This window comes from Brachyhypopomus gauderio, chromosome 3 (genome assembly GCF_052324685.1).
Source record: "Brachyhypopomus gauderio isolate BG-103 chromosome 3, BGAUD_0.2, whole genome shotgun sequence".
In the NCBI taxonomy this organism is placed as follows: domain Eukaryota; kingdom Metazoa; phylum Chordata; class Actinopteri; order Gymnotiformes; family Hypopomidae; genus Brachyhypopomus; species Brachyhypopomus gauderio.
Genome location: NC_135213.1, coordinates 9,681,931 through 9,698,914, shown reverse-complemented (window position 1 = coordinate 9,698,914; position 16,984 = coordinate 9,681,931). Strand labels below are relative to the sequence as shown.

General features: G+C 41.2%; 1 long non-coding RNA gene across 1 annotated transcript; it reads left to right on the top strand.

Moving 5' to 3' along the window:
• Nucleotides 1-5,356: 5,356 nt before the first annotated feature.
• LOC143509716 (uncharacterized) lies at nt 5,357-14,329 on the top strand. The gene is made up of 4 exons (XR_013129747.1): nt 5,357-5,792; nt 11,747-11,840; nt 11,966-12,037; nt 13,969-14,329. It is a non-coding gene; the product is annotated as an uncharacterized LOC143509716 (long non-coding RNA).
• Nucleotides 14,330-16,984: the final 2,655 nt, after the last annotated feature.

Genomic DNA, 16,984 nt, shown 5'->3' with positions numbered 1-16,984 from the left:
AAGTGCCAGGGTATAATGCAGATCCGGCCCGGTTGGTCTCACTTGGCTAGCTGTCCTCCTGTGGAGTGGTAACGAATGGGAAATCAAAGAAGTGGGCAACAGGAGATAGCCTTCATGCAGCGGATCTCGCTAGGCACTAGCCCCATCACCCCAACCACGCCACCCTCTACCCTGGGAGCTCTCGCTGCTGGTGCTTTATGTACAGGAGAGGGGTTCCAGCCATCGAAAAAAAAGTAAATATATATATTTATTTGTGTGTGTGTGTGTGTGTGTGGCCCCCTATAGCAAGGGGCTGTTGAAGGCTGCAGAACAGAGTCTCTCTGAAATAACGCCACTCTGACTCTGACCCTTTTGATCTGCATTTGACTGGGAGCTGGAGGGATTAGGGTGGGGGTTCTGTCACGTTGCGTTTCTGTGATGCGGCGCCGATGCCGCTGGTGACAGTTGTGAGGCTGTGTCGTGATGTTGCTCTGGGCTCAGGGCCCCGTGTGGGGCAGATTAAGCTCTTAAGTGGTGGTGTATTTGCATGGCACGCAGACACTCGCCAGAACTGCCCCCTGGCCACCCAGACATGATGCCCCATGAGCATATAAGGAAATTCTAGATTGATTTTTCGCAGGTTCCCACTAAAACTAGTGACTGATGGAACACGGCAGGGCTTACATTAACCCAGTACCTACTTATTCAAAAAGAGCAAAATGTTGTCTCTGTCTCTCATGATAATATAAATCTGGCTTTTATGTATTAACTTCTTATCCATGTCTCATAGCAGCGATAATAAATATTATAATAAAGATAAAAAAATATGTCTCCCTGGATTAGAAAGCTATAGGTGTTTTCTTGAGAGCATTCTTGTACAATTGTACAAGGTAAAAAAATAGACTAGCTGTCAGTGAAAGAAATAAAGTGTATTCAAAGCTGCATAAAGCTGGAGGAATCTAATGACAACTGAAAACTAGTCCTTAAAGCTTCTAAACCTGGTGGAACTGACGTGAGAACAGCAGAGCCAAGATGTTATGACAGCATGGTGAGTACCTTCACAACACCTTCACCCTGGACACTTTACACCTGCTCATGCTTTTCAGCTCCAGTGACTGCCATGTGGTTACAAGTCACACTTGAACAAAGTCACAGGAATTTCCAGCCATTTAACTGAACTAATGAAGCTCTATGGTTGAGCAGTGAACTGTCCTCATGATTATGCCACTTCATTTTTAAATCCCCAGGTTACCTCGGCGCACAGCAACTAAAGAATTTAGTCACCTGAGGGATGGAAAACATTCTTTCATCTTACGAAACAGTTTCCCCTCAGATCAGAGATCAGAGGGTTTGAGGGTTTAGTCTGTCTGTCAAATCAAGGAAACTGAGTCTGCAGGAAAGCATTCTTTGTCTGACATCAGTCAAACATACACTACACACACACACACAGGTACAAACTCAAAGCGTAACCAAAAGAATCCCTTGTCTACACCAAAACACATGCGTGACAAGCCACAGAATTTTTATAATAGTGATGACACATGCTTTTGTGGTCAGAGGCCACCATGCCGACTCCCTGCTGCTTGCTACAGTAACTGAACCACCTTGTCCTTCCTGCTCTCGCTCCTGCTGATAAAGATCGTTAGTGTAAGGAGATATCAGCATAACGAGGTCATAAGTGTAAGGAGATATCAGCATAACGAGGCTGGGCAATTAGCAAGAAAAGCAGAGGTTTGCATGATTAGCTCACAGCTTATCAGCGTAAGGCGAGGAGAATCGAACTGCCCATTGACTGTTGCACTATCAACTGTCTCTGGTTTGGGTAACCTTAACTGGAGCTGAGAGGCCTTGATTAAGCCTAGGACTCCAAATGATGTTGTGAAGAGGTTACTATGGTTGTGGATGATAGGTTGTTTATACCAGAAACTTGTCCATTCCAGACTGTTATTCTCAAGTGTCAGTTTCCTTTTTCAATTATGTGATTCCACCTCACAAACATACTCACACACACAAACACACACACACACACACACACCTCACACACACACACATACAAACACCTCACACACACACACACACACACACGCACGCACGCACGCACGCACGCACGCACGCACGCACGCACGCACACACACACACACACACACACACACACACACACACACACACACACACACACACACACACTGAGCCTGCTCCCTGTACATTATAATGGACATCTGCTGATTTTGAAATTACTTTGTCAAGCACCACAAAAACCTATAGGAGGCACCCTTGATCCTCACATCACCTATAGCAACTGTTTCTAATGGAAACAAGGTTGTTACTCCTGCCACTTATAAATGATTTATCAGTCCACTGCTACAGCATGTCATTATTCCCACATAAAACAGTATTTCTCCTTGACTCTCTTTCATTTTAATACCTTCAATTAACACACTGCTGTTTGTGCATGTTGTCTTTGTTAATGTCCGCCTTACAGGCAGAGACTCTCCTGCTGCCCTCAAGGTTGCCACTAGCTCAGATCTGTTGCCCAATCTCTGTTTCACAGCATCGTGGATTTCGATTGTTCACATACACACAATCTGTGCTGCATTCAAAGCAGCTCTGGGTTGTTTTTTAGGTTGTTGATTATTCTTAATTATTTGTTTCTAACTTGCCATTTATTGTAGGCATATGAAATGATGTGAAAGAAATGCTACTAACACTATAACAGGCTATCCTGAAACTATCCCAAACTAAAGACTAAAGAGAAAAGACATTTAAGATATAAATCCATCAAAGCAATCCAAGTTTATTTTTATTGGCACTTTTAATACATTGAGATCATTCAGTGAGCCATGTTTGACTTTAAAGTCTTGGTTCCTGAAAAAGCAAAACAGGAGACCTCTCTGCTAATTCTGAGTTTGAGACAATATCCACATTGAAGTGGATGAACAAAATGGTGATGTGTGAAATACTTGGTAAATGATTGAAGCCGTCTCCTTTACAATGTCTCTCAGTCAGGGGCTGCCATGTTGACCCAGACCAGGCGCCAACACTGCGTCCCGAAACGGGACTGCTCTCAGGGACGCAAAGCTGGGGACATGAGGGTCAAAGGTGAGGGGCATAAAACTTCCTGACTGGCTCGAGCATTGGAAGGAGGCAGCAAGAAACAAGGGGGTAATTCACCGAGGAAAAGGGTCGCTAAGCAAACGTTGCCCCCTGCTTCCTGTGCACAAACAGAGTCCAAATTAATGGTAACACAATTAGACAAAACCCTCTGTTTCCTGGGAAAGCTGTGGTTGCAGTCTGGTGGTTAGAGACTTAATGAAACGGCCTTCCCGACTTCACTGTACAGAGGTCACTTGAGGTTTGACCCAGGAATGCTCAGTAATTGTGTGAGTTGAGATTCACATAGATTTATGACTCGAGCTAAGAGCTTAATTTATGATAAAAATATGTTTCCTTATCCCCATACATATATACATTGGATATAATGGACAGAGGTGGATAAGGGTGCTAAACAAGGTAACTGATTCTGCCCTCTAATGGCAGACATGTATCAACTGAATACTACATATGTAGAATGCTAGAAAATGAAAGCTTGGTTAGTCAACACTATATGATGATAAGATGAATTAGATTTTCAATGTAATTTTTAGTCCAGTTGTAGCCAAGTGAAATGGAGAATCTACACCCTCTGCACAGTACATCGAATATGAATACAGATCTGTGTTAACTCATGTTTGGTTAAATAGATACAGTGTATTCAGAAATATATCCAGATCATCAAAAAATAAAGTCTACTTATATATGGTAGCCTAATCAGGGAGCTTTTTACATGTTCTGTTTCTTATGTATTTTTATGTATTTGTGTGATTGTGTTGAATTTGACCAGGATATCCACCCAAGCCGAATTGTCTGAACTGAACTGAGGTCCTGATGCTCATGAGGAAAGACAAATACTGTTCATATCTTTGATGTTTTTGTATTTGCTAGAATCGAATGATACACTTGCATATGAGCCCTGCCTACACAGCTGCATTCACACTGGGTCCGAGCTAAACCCTCTCTGCGATGCTCTGCTCAAGAGATATTGCCACCTGGATTCAACCTTTTCTGCTCAATGGCAATCCTTCATCACCAAGTGGCCTTTTTGCTCGTCACAGAGGGTTATGGTAGTCAGGGAGCTTTGTCTATGCCCACATGACCAGCTGTGATTGGATAGCATGGAGGCTGTGGGAGTGTCTTATCAGCACTCTCCTCAGGGCAATATTTAATTCTGCTTCAACCAGCAATGAGCCCCAAGCAGCATCAACTCCAGATGATGGCTCTGTCACTCTCTGGGCAGGAGAGTCGCGTCTGATAAGGGAAGAGCAGCCTAGCTCTGACGTTACACACGTATGCATATGCATACATAATCTTAAAGGTAAAGCTTATAAAAAGTTTTGAAAACGTGTTAACACAGCTAAAGATTTGCTGTAGTCCTATATCCAACATGCAAATAGTGAACACAGTGACTGCTTACACAGGAAGAAACGCTTCCTCTCAAATAACCTCAGCCAAGAAGCTAAGCTTAGGTTGTTAGCTCAAACTGGGCCTAACCTGTTCCAGAGGGGAGTGGCTCATCTAAGTTCAAACCAAACTAGCAGAGCACAGGAACAATGGATCATAAATATATACAAAGGTCAGAGGCCTCAGTCCACTCTCCTGAGCACCAAGTAAAGCCTTCACATCCCATAATTACCCACTCTATCCTCTCATTTCCTCATTTAGAATTGTGATACGCTTCAGATTACCAGTAGGCTAATGGGTAAGGACCACCACTCACTAATAATGATACCAATGTATGTGTATTAACTTGCTTTGGAAGGCCCAAGACCTATATATGTGGCTAGTTTGGTGGGATTGCTTTTTCTTAAAATGTTTCATCTCAAACAAGTGCTTTTAGTTTAACGCTGATCACAGCTTCAAAGAGTCAGACACAGCTGCCACTCTGCTTTTCACTCTGATCTTCCACTCTCCTGTCAGAGAGACACCAGTCCTAAAGAGTGTTGAAGTTTTTGTTGCGTTTCTAACTCCCAGTTTTACTAAAGAGCCTGACGGTTGTGCTAGGACACACATTAGTAACAGATGGTATAGGGCTTCCAGTTCCTATTTCTGTTTTGAAACGAGATCCCTTCAGCCTCACTGAAAATCTTCAGGTGGCCTCGTGAGTGTACCAACTGAAGCAGAACGCGGGAGGTCGGGTTGTTCAAGCGGTGCTTCGGCAAACTGGGATCAATTACAACCGTAGTTAAGACCAACAAAGAGCTAGACGCTGCTGTGCGTTCACGACATCTCACGCACGCATGCCCCCCTCCAGGGCCAGGGGAAGCTCTGGTACGTCATATCCGATACAATTATAATATCTGAAACCGAAGCAATAAAAAGTTTTTTTTTGTTCCGATGAAAGGGGTGTTGAACTTAGGTCAACACCGTGTAATTAAAGTGTTTGGCGTGTTTGCAGTCTCAAACGCTGTGTAGACCTAAAACATTTTATATACCGGGAGCGTTTATTGTAGTTTTTAATAAGCGTATAGTTGAAAGAAGTTTGCACACGAAATCGAACTCTTTATAATGCAGTTACCGCTGGCGTCCAGTTTTGGACCGGACATCAACGGGAAATCGTTTGGTTTTATTCCCGGTATGACCAGAACGCACTCGTTTTAATTCCGACGTGCAGCGCGCGCGCTCAACGGCCTGTGCTCGTGCTTCGTTCCTCGTGCTTCGTTCCTCGTGCTTCGTTCCTCGTGCTTCGTTTGCGTGGAGTGGACAGATACCACCAGACAGTGAGTAAACAACACTCTTTTAATCTGTTTATTTTCGATGGATCACACTCTTTTGTTTATGCTTAAGCCCAAGTTTGACGCACTTTTTCATATCAGGAACATGGCGGCCTATTTGTTAATAATGTGTTAAAGCTTGCAAATATATAGCCTACTTAAAATAACTTCCGGTCTGTTCGGATAATACCAAGTCGATTTTCTGGCACTGCATATGAACATTAATATATCTACTACTTTACACTACTAAGATTAATCTTTACGTTTCTTAAGGAAGAGGTCTGTTGAATGCACATGTAGAACACAGACCGATGTCTCGGTCTTGCTTCAGTAATTCGACCTCCACTGTATAGACAGGCTATCAGTTACCTGCAGGAGCAAAACGCAGACACCCCTGGTTACCAGGGTAACATGCCAGCCTGAGCCCCCCCCAAACATGCACCCCAATCAGAAACACAAAGCATGGATGTAAATGGAATATAGGAAGTGGAATATGTATATGGTAGCCATTAATGGGTGGGATTGTTCATGTTAAACCTGTCACGTTTGACATGAATGGAAGATTCTGAGTACTGGTGCAGTTGCTAATGTGTGTAATCACTTGCAAAATGCAAACAAAATGATAGAAATCTAAAAGAACACAATGTTTACAATGATTACAGAACATCTGACGCAAAAATGTATTGATACCGACTGTATTTTAGTTCATGACCTCTGCTGTACCATAGAAGGGAGGGAGTACGGACAAATCTTTCCGTGGCTGCAGTGTCCGACAGTCTCTGTTCTCTAGGATGTGATGAGGGAGGTTTCTGAGGAACTCAGGGTGACACGGGTGACTGCCCAGCACTGCCTGCTGTGACCTGACCCTCAGTCTGCTGCTCCGCTTTGACACACAGCAGGGTGGCACTCGGAATGTTCTTCAGCCCCCCTCCACCACACCCCCACCCAAACACATGATTGCCCCAGGCCATGGCCATACGCCTTTACTGGTTGACTTAGTTTTCAGTTAGGTGCTGCCATCATGGAGGCATTATAGAGTGGTATGTAGGGGTTTGTACAAACTGTGTTTGGGATTTCAGCTCATGTGGAAAAGGAAGAGTTTGCTTTTTTCGCAGAATGCACCAAATGTAGTCATCAAATAGCAATGTGCTCCTCTATGGTCTGTGTCATGATGAGAATCGTTTTTGCTTTAGCTCGCTGAAATCTACTAGACTCTGCTCCTGCTCGTTTGCTTATATAATGAAAGTTCTAAGGAGGTAAGAACCTTCTGTTATTTTTGTTGTTGGAGTTCCATGCCCTTAGAGCTTGTGTTTCCTGTAAATGGTCTCTGTAATTTTGTTTCTTTCTTAGTAAAACGTGTTCCCTGCAAACCTTGTTTATCCCCTCTGAGGAGACTTGTTAACCTACCGCCTTTGGTGTATGGCCAGGAAATCTCCCCACCATGGCCAGTTCATTGGCTTTTACAGGCCAGTAAGTTTGAGGGCATTTGTGATGTCTCTGCAGAGACATTTCAGTGGAAGATCATTACTCTACTTTGTTGTGGTAAAAACGTAATACAAATTCTTTTGATGTTCCTTGGATAGGCTCTGTAGTTATGGAGAATATGTGGTCACAAATTTCATAATTACATTCATTCTTATTTTTATTAAAGTCAGGAATTGACGGGAAAGAGAACTGTTGTTCATTTGGGATTATTGTCTAAAATGGACAGCAGAACCGAAGCGGAGACTCTGGGAATGAGCTGTGGATTCTCCTCTGATGTAGACTTAACCACCTTTACCTTCTAACTTTGAAAATTAAAATCGTTTTCCTTCCTCACTTTTTTAACCCACTCTCCCCAATCCTCCCTCTGTCATTAAGCCTTAGAGAGGCATATTTAAGACTCTTGTTATGGTTTTAGATCTTCTTAAAGAAGATATGATCTAAGTAAAGTATCAGTCTATCTTGAGGTTGCAGTCTGAGTTTGTTGTCATTCACCCTGTTGGATCCATGCCAACTCATGTCGTGTTCATGTCTGAATGGTAGAGGTATGAACGAAGCATGAAGATGCAATATGAGTCAGAGGTTCAGAAAGAGCAAAGAAGACATCATGAAGGAAAGATACTAGAGATATTTACAACAGTTTCTGAAAGCATATTTGGATGTCAATTGACCATGCTGGATGTCAGTTGACCATGCTGACATTTTTTGTCAAAATGTTACACGTGAGATTTGCTGGATGTTTGTATTTCTTTTAGGGGTGGGCATAGATTAATTTTTTTAATCTAGATTAATCTCACTGAAATCTTGAAATTAATCTAGATTAATCTATATTAAAATGGCTCATATGCGTGCTACCCAAGTAATGACTAAAAGTCAGTTTTTGAGATAGGGTTTCTTAATACAGAGGGTGCATTAGACCAGGGGCTCATCTCCTGTTTCCAAAATGCATCAATGACTGCTTGAGGAAGCTGTTCTACTTTGATACTTGAAGAAAAAAAAAAACATGCTCAATAAAATGTAGGCTACTCGTGTTCAACGGTTTATTCAGTTAAACATGAATTTGTAAGCCTACATACTGTACATTAAATAACACGTTTATTCAGCTAAACATGATATTTGAAATGTAAGCCAACATTTAGTACATTTAACCTCACGGACGTAATTTTCAAAAGTCAGTTTTGGTCCTCTGTAGTTTTAACGGTTAAAAAGAATATTTAAATAGCGACGAATCTAGCGCTAGGACCATGCAGAAAACGACCGCTCCGAGCTCCGCTCCGGTAACACTTTACGTTCCTAAAAATGAATTTTCCATGAAGCAAACCTGGTGACTTCGTGGCTGCATCCATGTAAAAACACGTACGATTTGTAATTCACAAGTTTAAAAACTCGTTCTCGCCCCTACTGTGCAATTTGGTTAGGATTACAGCCGAGCTAAACTATCAAGTTGAAAGTCATCATAGTTTGGTTACCCATTTTGACCCAGTTTCCAACCCAACTTTAAGAATAGATTAACGGCGATAATTTTTATATCGCCCGATAAGAGTATCAAATTAACGACTGCCGTTAACGCCGTTAACGGCCCACCACTAATTTCTTTGTTGTAACTGTATATTTGGAAGTGAAGTTTTGAATCAGATGACATTACTGTACTTAAGAACAATAATAGATTTGGCCAAGGTTGATTTATTTACAACTTGGCTTTCAATTAAGTCTTAATGTGCAGTTGAAACATGTCCCAATATAGGTCAACATCCATTGTTTTATTTTCTGTGCCATGTTTTGAGACGTGTTGAACTTCTCTACATCCTCCACCCTTTCAACAACTGGCAATTATATCAAGATAACGCTGGGACCATATTTATGGTTTTGAGTTCTCCACCATAGTGATTTTAAAAGCTTGTTCACAGAGTCATATCTATTTTAGTGCTATTTATCTTGGTTAAAGCACCGTTTGGAGTGGAACCTCCCTAAGCACCACTGATCACTCAGGGCTTGTTCCTGCGTCCCGCTGCTCTGTGTTTAAATGTGGCCATGGACGTGCCTTTTGGCTGTGAGATCTCTTCCATTTTTCTGGTTTATTAAGTCTTCCCTGCTCACCCATAATGCACTTTAATATGAAATAGATTTCAGGCCTTTTACTCACATCATCTGTTAAAAGCTGCTGAGTAATTAATTAGAGGTAGAGGATGGAAATCATATATTGTTGGCCACCGTTCTCTCACACGAATGGCATCAGTTGGAACGTTTAGTCAGTCACAATCACAAACGATTGCAACGTAATCGATTCCTCAGCATTTGGCCATTATTGGTCTGCATCCGGAGGCTGAGGAGATGAGGTGGTGAGGCGATGAGGGGCCGAGGTGCGGAGGGGATGAGGGGATGCCATGTTGACCTTCTCCACAGTGCTGATTGTAGGGAGGGTGAGGAGCAGCAAGACCTGTCCTGTGGCCATCAGGGAAGGGGCAGCGAGAAACAAGGTCTCATAAATCAGCTGTAGTCTGTTAGACAAAGGACTGGAGGTGCTGGTTCCCATTACTCCACCCAGGGCACAAACACAGAAAATAGCCTGAAGTAACCTCATCTGATTCAGTATGTTACAAATGCCAGACTCGTCATTCAGACTAGTCATTGCACAAGCCTAGTGTGCTGACATTTGTGATGTGGAAAAGTGATCACTGTGAACCCTAAAAGGTCTCTGAGGCATTTGTACAAAGTTCATTTGTTGCTGAAGGCAAACATGACACGAGTGGAGTAAGGAACTAGCAGAGGAGGAGGTAGAATAACTGAATGGGTTCTGTAATGACTGTGGGACTTAATGTGTCTTAATGGTCTGATCATGAACTAATGTAATGTATTGAAGTCTGAGACTAACCAGAAAAGGGAACTCTTGCATCATGATGACTCTGGTGAGTGAAAATGTTGTTTGCTTTAGTGCAGAACTGTTTTGTATGCCATTTGAAACTATCTTTTGCAGGTGTAGCCAGGTGAAGGAAAATATTTTCCATTTTGATGTCCCTTTAAGTGGCAAGTGGTAGTGACATTTTATACAGAATTAAGGGGAGGTGATTCTTTTGCTGGAAACAACTAAGATGAGATGGTAAAGCTGATGTACCTGAAGGGCCGCGTGTGATATCAGAGACATCCTTCAAGTGTAAGGTGTCCTGCAGCTGGGGTGATACTCTGTTATATTGAAGAGCACACATAGGTAGTGGCATCAGTTCTCGTGGTAAGAGTAAATTAGAGTCAGAAAACCGAGGCGGAAAAGCCGCTATGCGAGAAATCAATAATGAGATATTCATGTGCTTATAACCACGATTTTTGTAGTTATCGTGTGAGGTCTGCTCAGCCAGCGACTTGAGAAGTGATTGCTGTGGCTGGCTTGATTAGCAGTGAGTGTTATAAGACCTCTCTAGTTTCGTAATGTATAGACACTATACCAATGTTGATATTTCTTGGTTATCTTATTTCACCAGTTTGGTACGGCCGGCTGTTGCACTGTGTTCCATAGGGTTAGGGTGAAAACTATTTAGGGTGTGTCTGTTGTACCGTTTGGACACCGATAAGGATAATAATCTTTCTTTTGTATCAGCCTGCACGATATTCGTGTCGGCGGTACCGTCATGGACCTGGGTGTATAAGGAAATCTGAGAGTAGCCTACAGTGATTTGTAAGTAGCCAGGACAGGGTTTTTGTGTCCTTTTATTTTCCTCTGATAGGGTATATCAGAAGGAATCAAACAATATCAGAATATATTGTTTGATTTGTGCTGTATGCACTTCTGAGGTGAAGTTATTGTTATATTGGGTTTATGTATTTTTGTTTTTTTCTGAAATCTAAATCCCTCACGGGATCCATTAAATTAAACACTCAAAATAGTCATCTGTCATTGCCGTGTTTTTCCTCTCCGATGACTACACAAGATATTATTTTCACATTTAAATGGTCATAAGTGACGTCATGAATATACATTGTCATAGGCTACATGTTGTTGTGATTAGCCTACATCATTTTATGACATTACTTTTGCCACAATCACAAAAACCCAATTGCTGAAGTCTATTGATTGATCTTGATCTTGGGTGGATTATCCCTCAATCATATCCCCTTCAGTCAAATTGTCTGGTGTGAACCCGTGTCAATTCCAATATGATGTTTGAGTGTGGAGTTGATTTGAGTAAACTGCACTGGATGTTGAACAGTGAATGCTGTAGAATAAGCATGCATACCACTCCTGGAAGATAGTCGGGCCTCTAAAACCAAACTCAATAAGGAACTGAAGAGTGCACTGTGTAAGGAAGCTTAATTGTGTTTCAACTCGCAAACATTAAAGTTCATTGTTATTGGCAACATGTGGCCTGATGCCTAGAGGACTATGAAATGTATAGTGTGTGTGAGAGAGTGGGGGTGTATCCAAGTTAAAATCCTGGTGAAACGTGGAAATGCTTTTTCATGAATATAAATGTTTCTTCTTTTTTTAGAGGGGAAAATGTGAAGTGTCCACTCACTGATGGCTCTAGAATGATGGGAGTAGATGACTATCACTTCAGCTCATGTTACTGAAGCCAGACATACGTGGGTACAATGTAAAAACACATTATGTTGAGGGCCTCAGATCTGCAGCCAGAGCCTTTCAGTAGATCAGTTCCTCCAACTTGTATCTGATTGCCAAAAGATATTTTTGTTTTAATTTTGTAAAGTATTACAGGGATCAGAGAAAACCAGATGATCTCATCAGACAAGCTACTTGTAAAATGACTCAAACATATATGGTAAGTTACATTTTTTTTATATTTAAGGATCATATTAACTGTTATGGATACTTTAAGTGAATAAAGTTTCATTCTGAGGATTTGATCCACCAAGCATTTTGGTTTCATATTCTTACATTGTGAAGTATGTGGGTCAGCTGTGTGTGACTGTTATAATCTAACCTAAATGCAGTCGGTATGTGTCTGGTTATTAAATAACTATTTTCCACATTTGGCACAAGTAGTGAGATCTTCTTTTACAGAGGCAGACATTCTGATAGCTGTTCTGTCCAAAACCAACCTCTTAAGCTTTGTTCAACCATCAGATCAAACAAGCTAATGAAACCGATACACCGTGGTCAAATTTGAGAGTTTTGAACGTATAAGGAGGCCTTTCACACCACAAAACAGAATGTTTGTGCGAATTTATCATCTTGTTTGGACATCAATGTGAGCCAGTATAAGCAGAAAGCAAAGAGAAACCATTTCTAAGGTTACTAAGGTAACCAGTCACCTCAACCCTGTAAGTTACTATTGGTTTAATCGATTTAAAACAGCCTTGGTACTTTGTGTTTGGGCTGTGGGTGGGACAGCGACTGTGTTTTATCACCATAGCCATGGCACAAACATTAATTAGCCTCTAAGAGGAATGAGTGCACATCAGTCTGTGTGCAGGTCTCAACTATAATTGTAAACCGAGTAGGTTGAGATCTCTGGTGATCTGAGATCCTTTTTTCCTCGTCCGTTCATACAAACTTGTTTACTTTAACGGTCATGTTTAGTTAATATGGCTGCATTAGATCACATGGGTTGGGTACAGTCTCCTCTCCCATCATCTGCCATTTTGAATGCGTTTTAATGATTATGGGGAGCAGACAGGACGGAGGAAGTGCATTGGCATCCCTCCTCGCGCTGTGGCATGTCAAAAGCCATCGGCTGGCCATGTTTTCAGCTGTGGAAGTGCTGATTGGCCGTGTAGCTCTGCAAAATGAATCCCAACTGTCCTGAAAAGGCAAAACCTTCCCACATTTGAGCAGCATGCTTGACTTCATTCATGGCACTGTGTAGAGGAGCCTGCCAGAGATTTGAGCCACTGATATGTTAGAAGGAGGGGGGCAGTGATCACAAAGCCTGATCCAATATTCTTATCGCCCTGTTTAATGCATCCCCACATCATCTTCTAGCCCTTATATTAATGCACTATGCAATAATTCTGCTCCACTTCATCATAACCTTTACAGACGTTTTGGCTACATACCCAGACGCTAAGATACACATGTAGCAGAGCAGTGAGTGCCTGAGGAAAGTCTTCTTCTCACTGTGATTATTGTTCTTGGTCAGACAGAGTCCAATACATTCATATCTCTAACACCCTCACCTCCCTCTGTAGTTACAACCCAATGTGTTCTACTGGTTAGCATGTCCTGTGGTTTTCTGTCTCTCTGTTTTTCTTTCTCTCTAGCTGGCATGCTCTCTCATTCTCTCTCTCTCTCTCTCTCTCTCTCTCTCTCTCTCTGGCTTGCGCTTCTATTGCTGCTTGTCAAGCTTACTGTCTCTTGCTGTCTGAGAGATCTGCATTTATTTGAACAGCTTTTGGGAAGAAGGCTTAGAGACACAAGGCTGCCTGCGTGCTGCTGTTTCTCTGTGGCAGACACCCCTTCCTCTCATCTCAGGGAGCCTGAGTGGAATCCTGGTGGTTGTGTTTTTTTTTTACCAGTAAACAAAGATGGTCCTCTGTAGTGGTCCTGTGGAAGCCAGCTCATTAATGCCTTAGTCGGCACAGTAACGTGGCTTCTCCACTTACCTATTATTTGATGTTAAATCACACAGCTTAAAGATGATGGTTTCCTGCAACAGGACTACCTGTTTATTATATATTTGGATTTAGAGTGCAACAATATGTTTTCAAGATTTATATCAGACATTTTTTGTTGTTGTTCCTTGCATGTCAGTATCTATAATATGGAGAAGGTGGAGGCCTCTATGATTGCCACTACTGCTGAACACAGAAGAGGGATGATCGTCAGACCTAATAGAGGCAAAATCACATGTTGTACTTATTTTGTCAAAGTTTGTATATACAGTCATGGCCAAAAGTGTTGGCACCTCTGAATTACAGTATTTTCAGAAAATGAAGCACATATCTCAGAAGATCATTGCAATTACACATGTTTATCTCTTTTGTGTGCATTGGAATAACATGGCAAAAAAACCAAATTGATATAATTTCATGCAAAACTCTCAAAATGGGCTGGACAAAATTATTGGCACCCTCAACTTAATATTTAATTGTACTGAGATCAGTCATTCACATTAAACCTCATCAAACTAACAGTGCTTATATATATATATATATATATATATATATATATATATATATATATATATATATATATATATATATATATATAAGCCAATAGTTGCTTTCTTTAACCATCAATAAGCATCTTACACCATTCAATTGGACTTTTGGACCACTCTACTTTTGCAAACCGCTCCAGGTCTCTTGTATTTGAAGGGTGCCATCTCCCCAACAGCAATTTTAAGATCTCTCAACAGGTGTTTGATGGGATTTAGATCCGGACTCATCACTGGACACTGCAGAACTCTCCAGAACTTTGTTTCCCTCCAATTCTTGGTGTTTTTTGAAGTATGTTGGGGTCATTGTCCTGCTGGAAGATCCATGACAATGTAGGTAGTGGTACTGTGTTCTTTCCTTTGTAGGCCTCATTTCATTTTTGGCAAATGATCGATATCAGTAGATAGATGTGCTTTACCAAAAATCTCTGTCTTGGTCTCATCTGTCCACAAGACATTTTCCCACAAGGATTTTGGTTTACTCATGTACATTTTGGCAAACTGCGGTCCTGCTTTTTATGTCTCTGTGTCAGCAGTGGGGCTCTTCTCATGTCAGTTCATTCAAATGTTGATGGAGAGTTTGTGCTGAATCTGAGCCTGAGCCTGCAGGACAGCTTGAATTTCTTTGGAACTTGATTGGGACTGCTTATCCACCATCCGGACTATCCAAACAAATTTTCCTCTTCCTTCCACGTCTAGGGAGATTAGCTACAGTGCCATGGGTTGTAAAATTCTTGATTATGTGGCGCACAAAGGATTATCTGTGCTCAAAGGAGCGTCAGGATCTCTGGAGATGCACATTTAGGCCTAACCGTGAGATTGTTGATATTTTCCACAATTTTGGTTTTCAGACAGTTCTCTTCTCCTCTTTCTTTTCTACACACTCAGTGTGGCACACACAGACACACAATGCAAATATTGAGGCACATTCTCTGATTTTTATCTGGTTTCAGTCATGATTTTTATATTGTCCACACCTGTTACTTGAAAATAAACATGTGTAACAATTACAAAATGTGTAATTGTAATGGTCTTCACAAAGCATGTCTAATTGTAATGATCTTCTGGGAGAAAAGCTTCATTTTCTGGAAACATTTTATGGGTGCCAGCACTTTTGGCCATGACTGTATACTTGACTTGAAATACTTAATGTAAAACTTGTAGATAATAACAAATTTTCTGAATCTATTCGATACCAATAACTTGAATGTGAATGTCTCCTGATACCAATGTGATTTTTTTCATTAAAAACCATTATGGAGGTGTGGTTCAGTTGTTTGGGTTGGATTGTTATGGAATTAAATTTGATTTGTATATAAAAAAGCAAAACTTGTACAGTGTTTCACTAGGTGAGATGATATTTATTACTTTGACCATCACCTGCTTTCTTAACTGTAGTATATTTACCCCTAGAGCCCATTTCTGGTCGGTCTAATTTGCTGAGATTTACACTATAGTTAACATGTTTTATTTTTTTCTCACTATGGGCTATGAACAGAGTTAGCTTAGCCTGTAGCATTATAGTCAACACGTGCACCCTTTAATGTACAGTGCACCATGTGGTTTGAGTGTGCTACAGTCATAGAGTCATTAAGCACATGAATGTAGAGAAGGTGAGTGCTTTGCTTGGTGTGTTATGCCGTCTCCTCTCTGGTTCTGTTTGTTAGAGTTCTGCTGCTGTATCTCCTGTTCCTGACCCTCAACGTCTTTTACATCTGTCAAACTGAAAACAACAATGGTTTTTTTTAAGAACACATTATGAAACAAATCACTATTGGTCAAGGATCCATGACATGTTAATATGTCATCACACGTGTGACTGCATGGAAATTACTGTTATGATGTGACCTCAAACTAACCAAGCTCTTGTCATGTTCCCTGCTGTTATGCGACATGCTCAAACTAACCTAGCTGTTATGTGACCTGCTCAAACCTAGCTGTTGTCACATGCAGTACACTGCTGCAAAGCATTGCTGTGCTATTTTCAGGCTGGACTGTGATGATATAGCATTGGTTTTCTTAAAAAGGAAAAAAAAAGTTCACATTATCCGATCTGGTAATTGTTTTGCTGATATCAACCCAAATCCGATCTGTGGTATTGGGATGGTACCATCTCTAATTTCCCTGTAATTTAAGTAATGTATGTCATAGGAAATAATATAAAAATAGATTTGAATTCAAACATTGCCCGTTGTTAATAAATTGCAATGTTGTAACCACTATTTAATGGTCATCATTCATAGAAGTTGATAACTCAAGGTAAAAGTTGCTAGCGATAAAATGAGAATCTAAATTGTTTCCATACAGGTCAAAAATTTAGCATGACAGATACCCATAACTCACATGAATATTTAATTGTAGTCAGTGAATACAAAAGTTTCAAGTCACATATGAAGTCAGTTATTGTCCATGTTTATGACCTAGTAGAAACTCCTTGCAGTGGTTCAGTGGCTACAACCTTGTCATCTAAACATGCTGTGGAAGGTGGACAGGGTGTTAACCCCATCCAGGGCATGAACGGAGGGCCAGAAACACTCGTGTAATATTTTGGGTTTAAGAACAGGTCAAGGACTCCCTGCGCCAGGAGAGGAAATGTCCTACCTGCAGAAG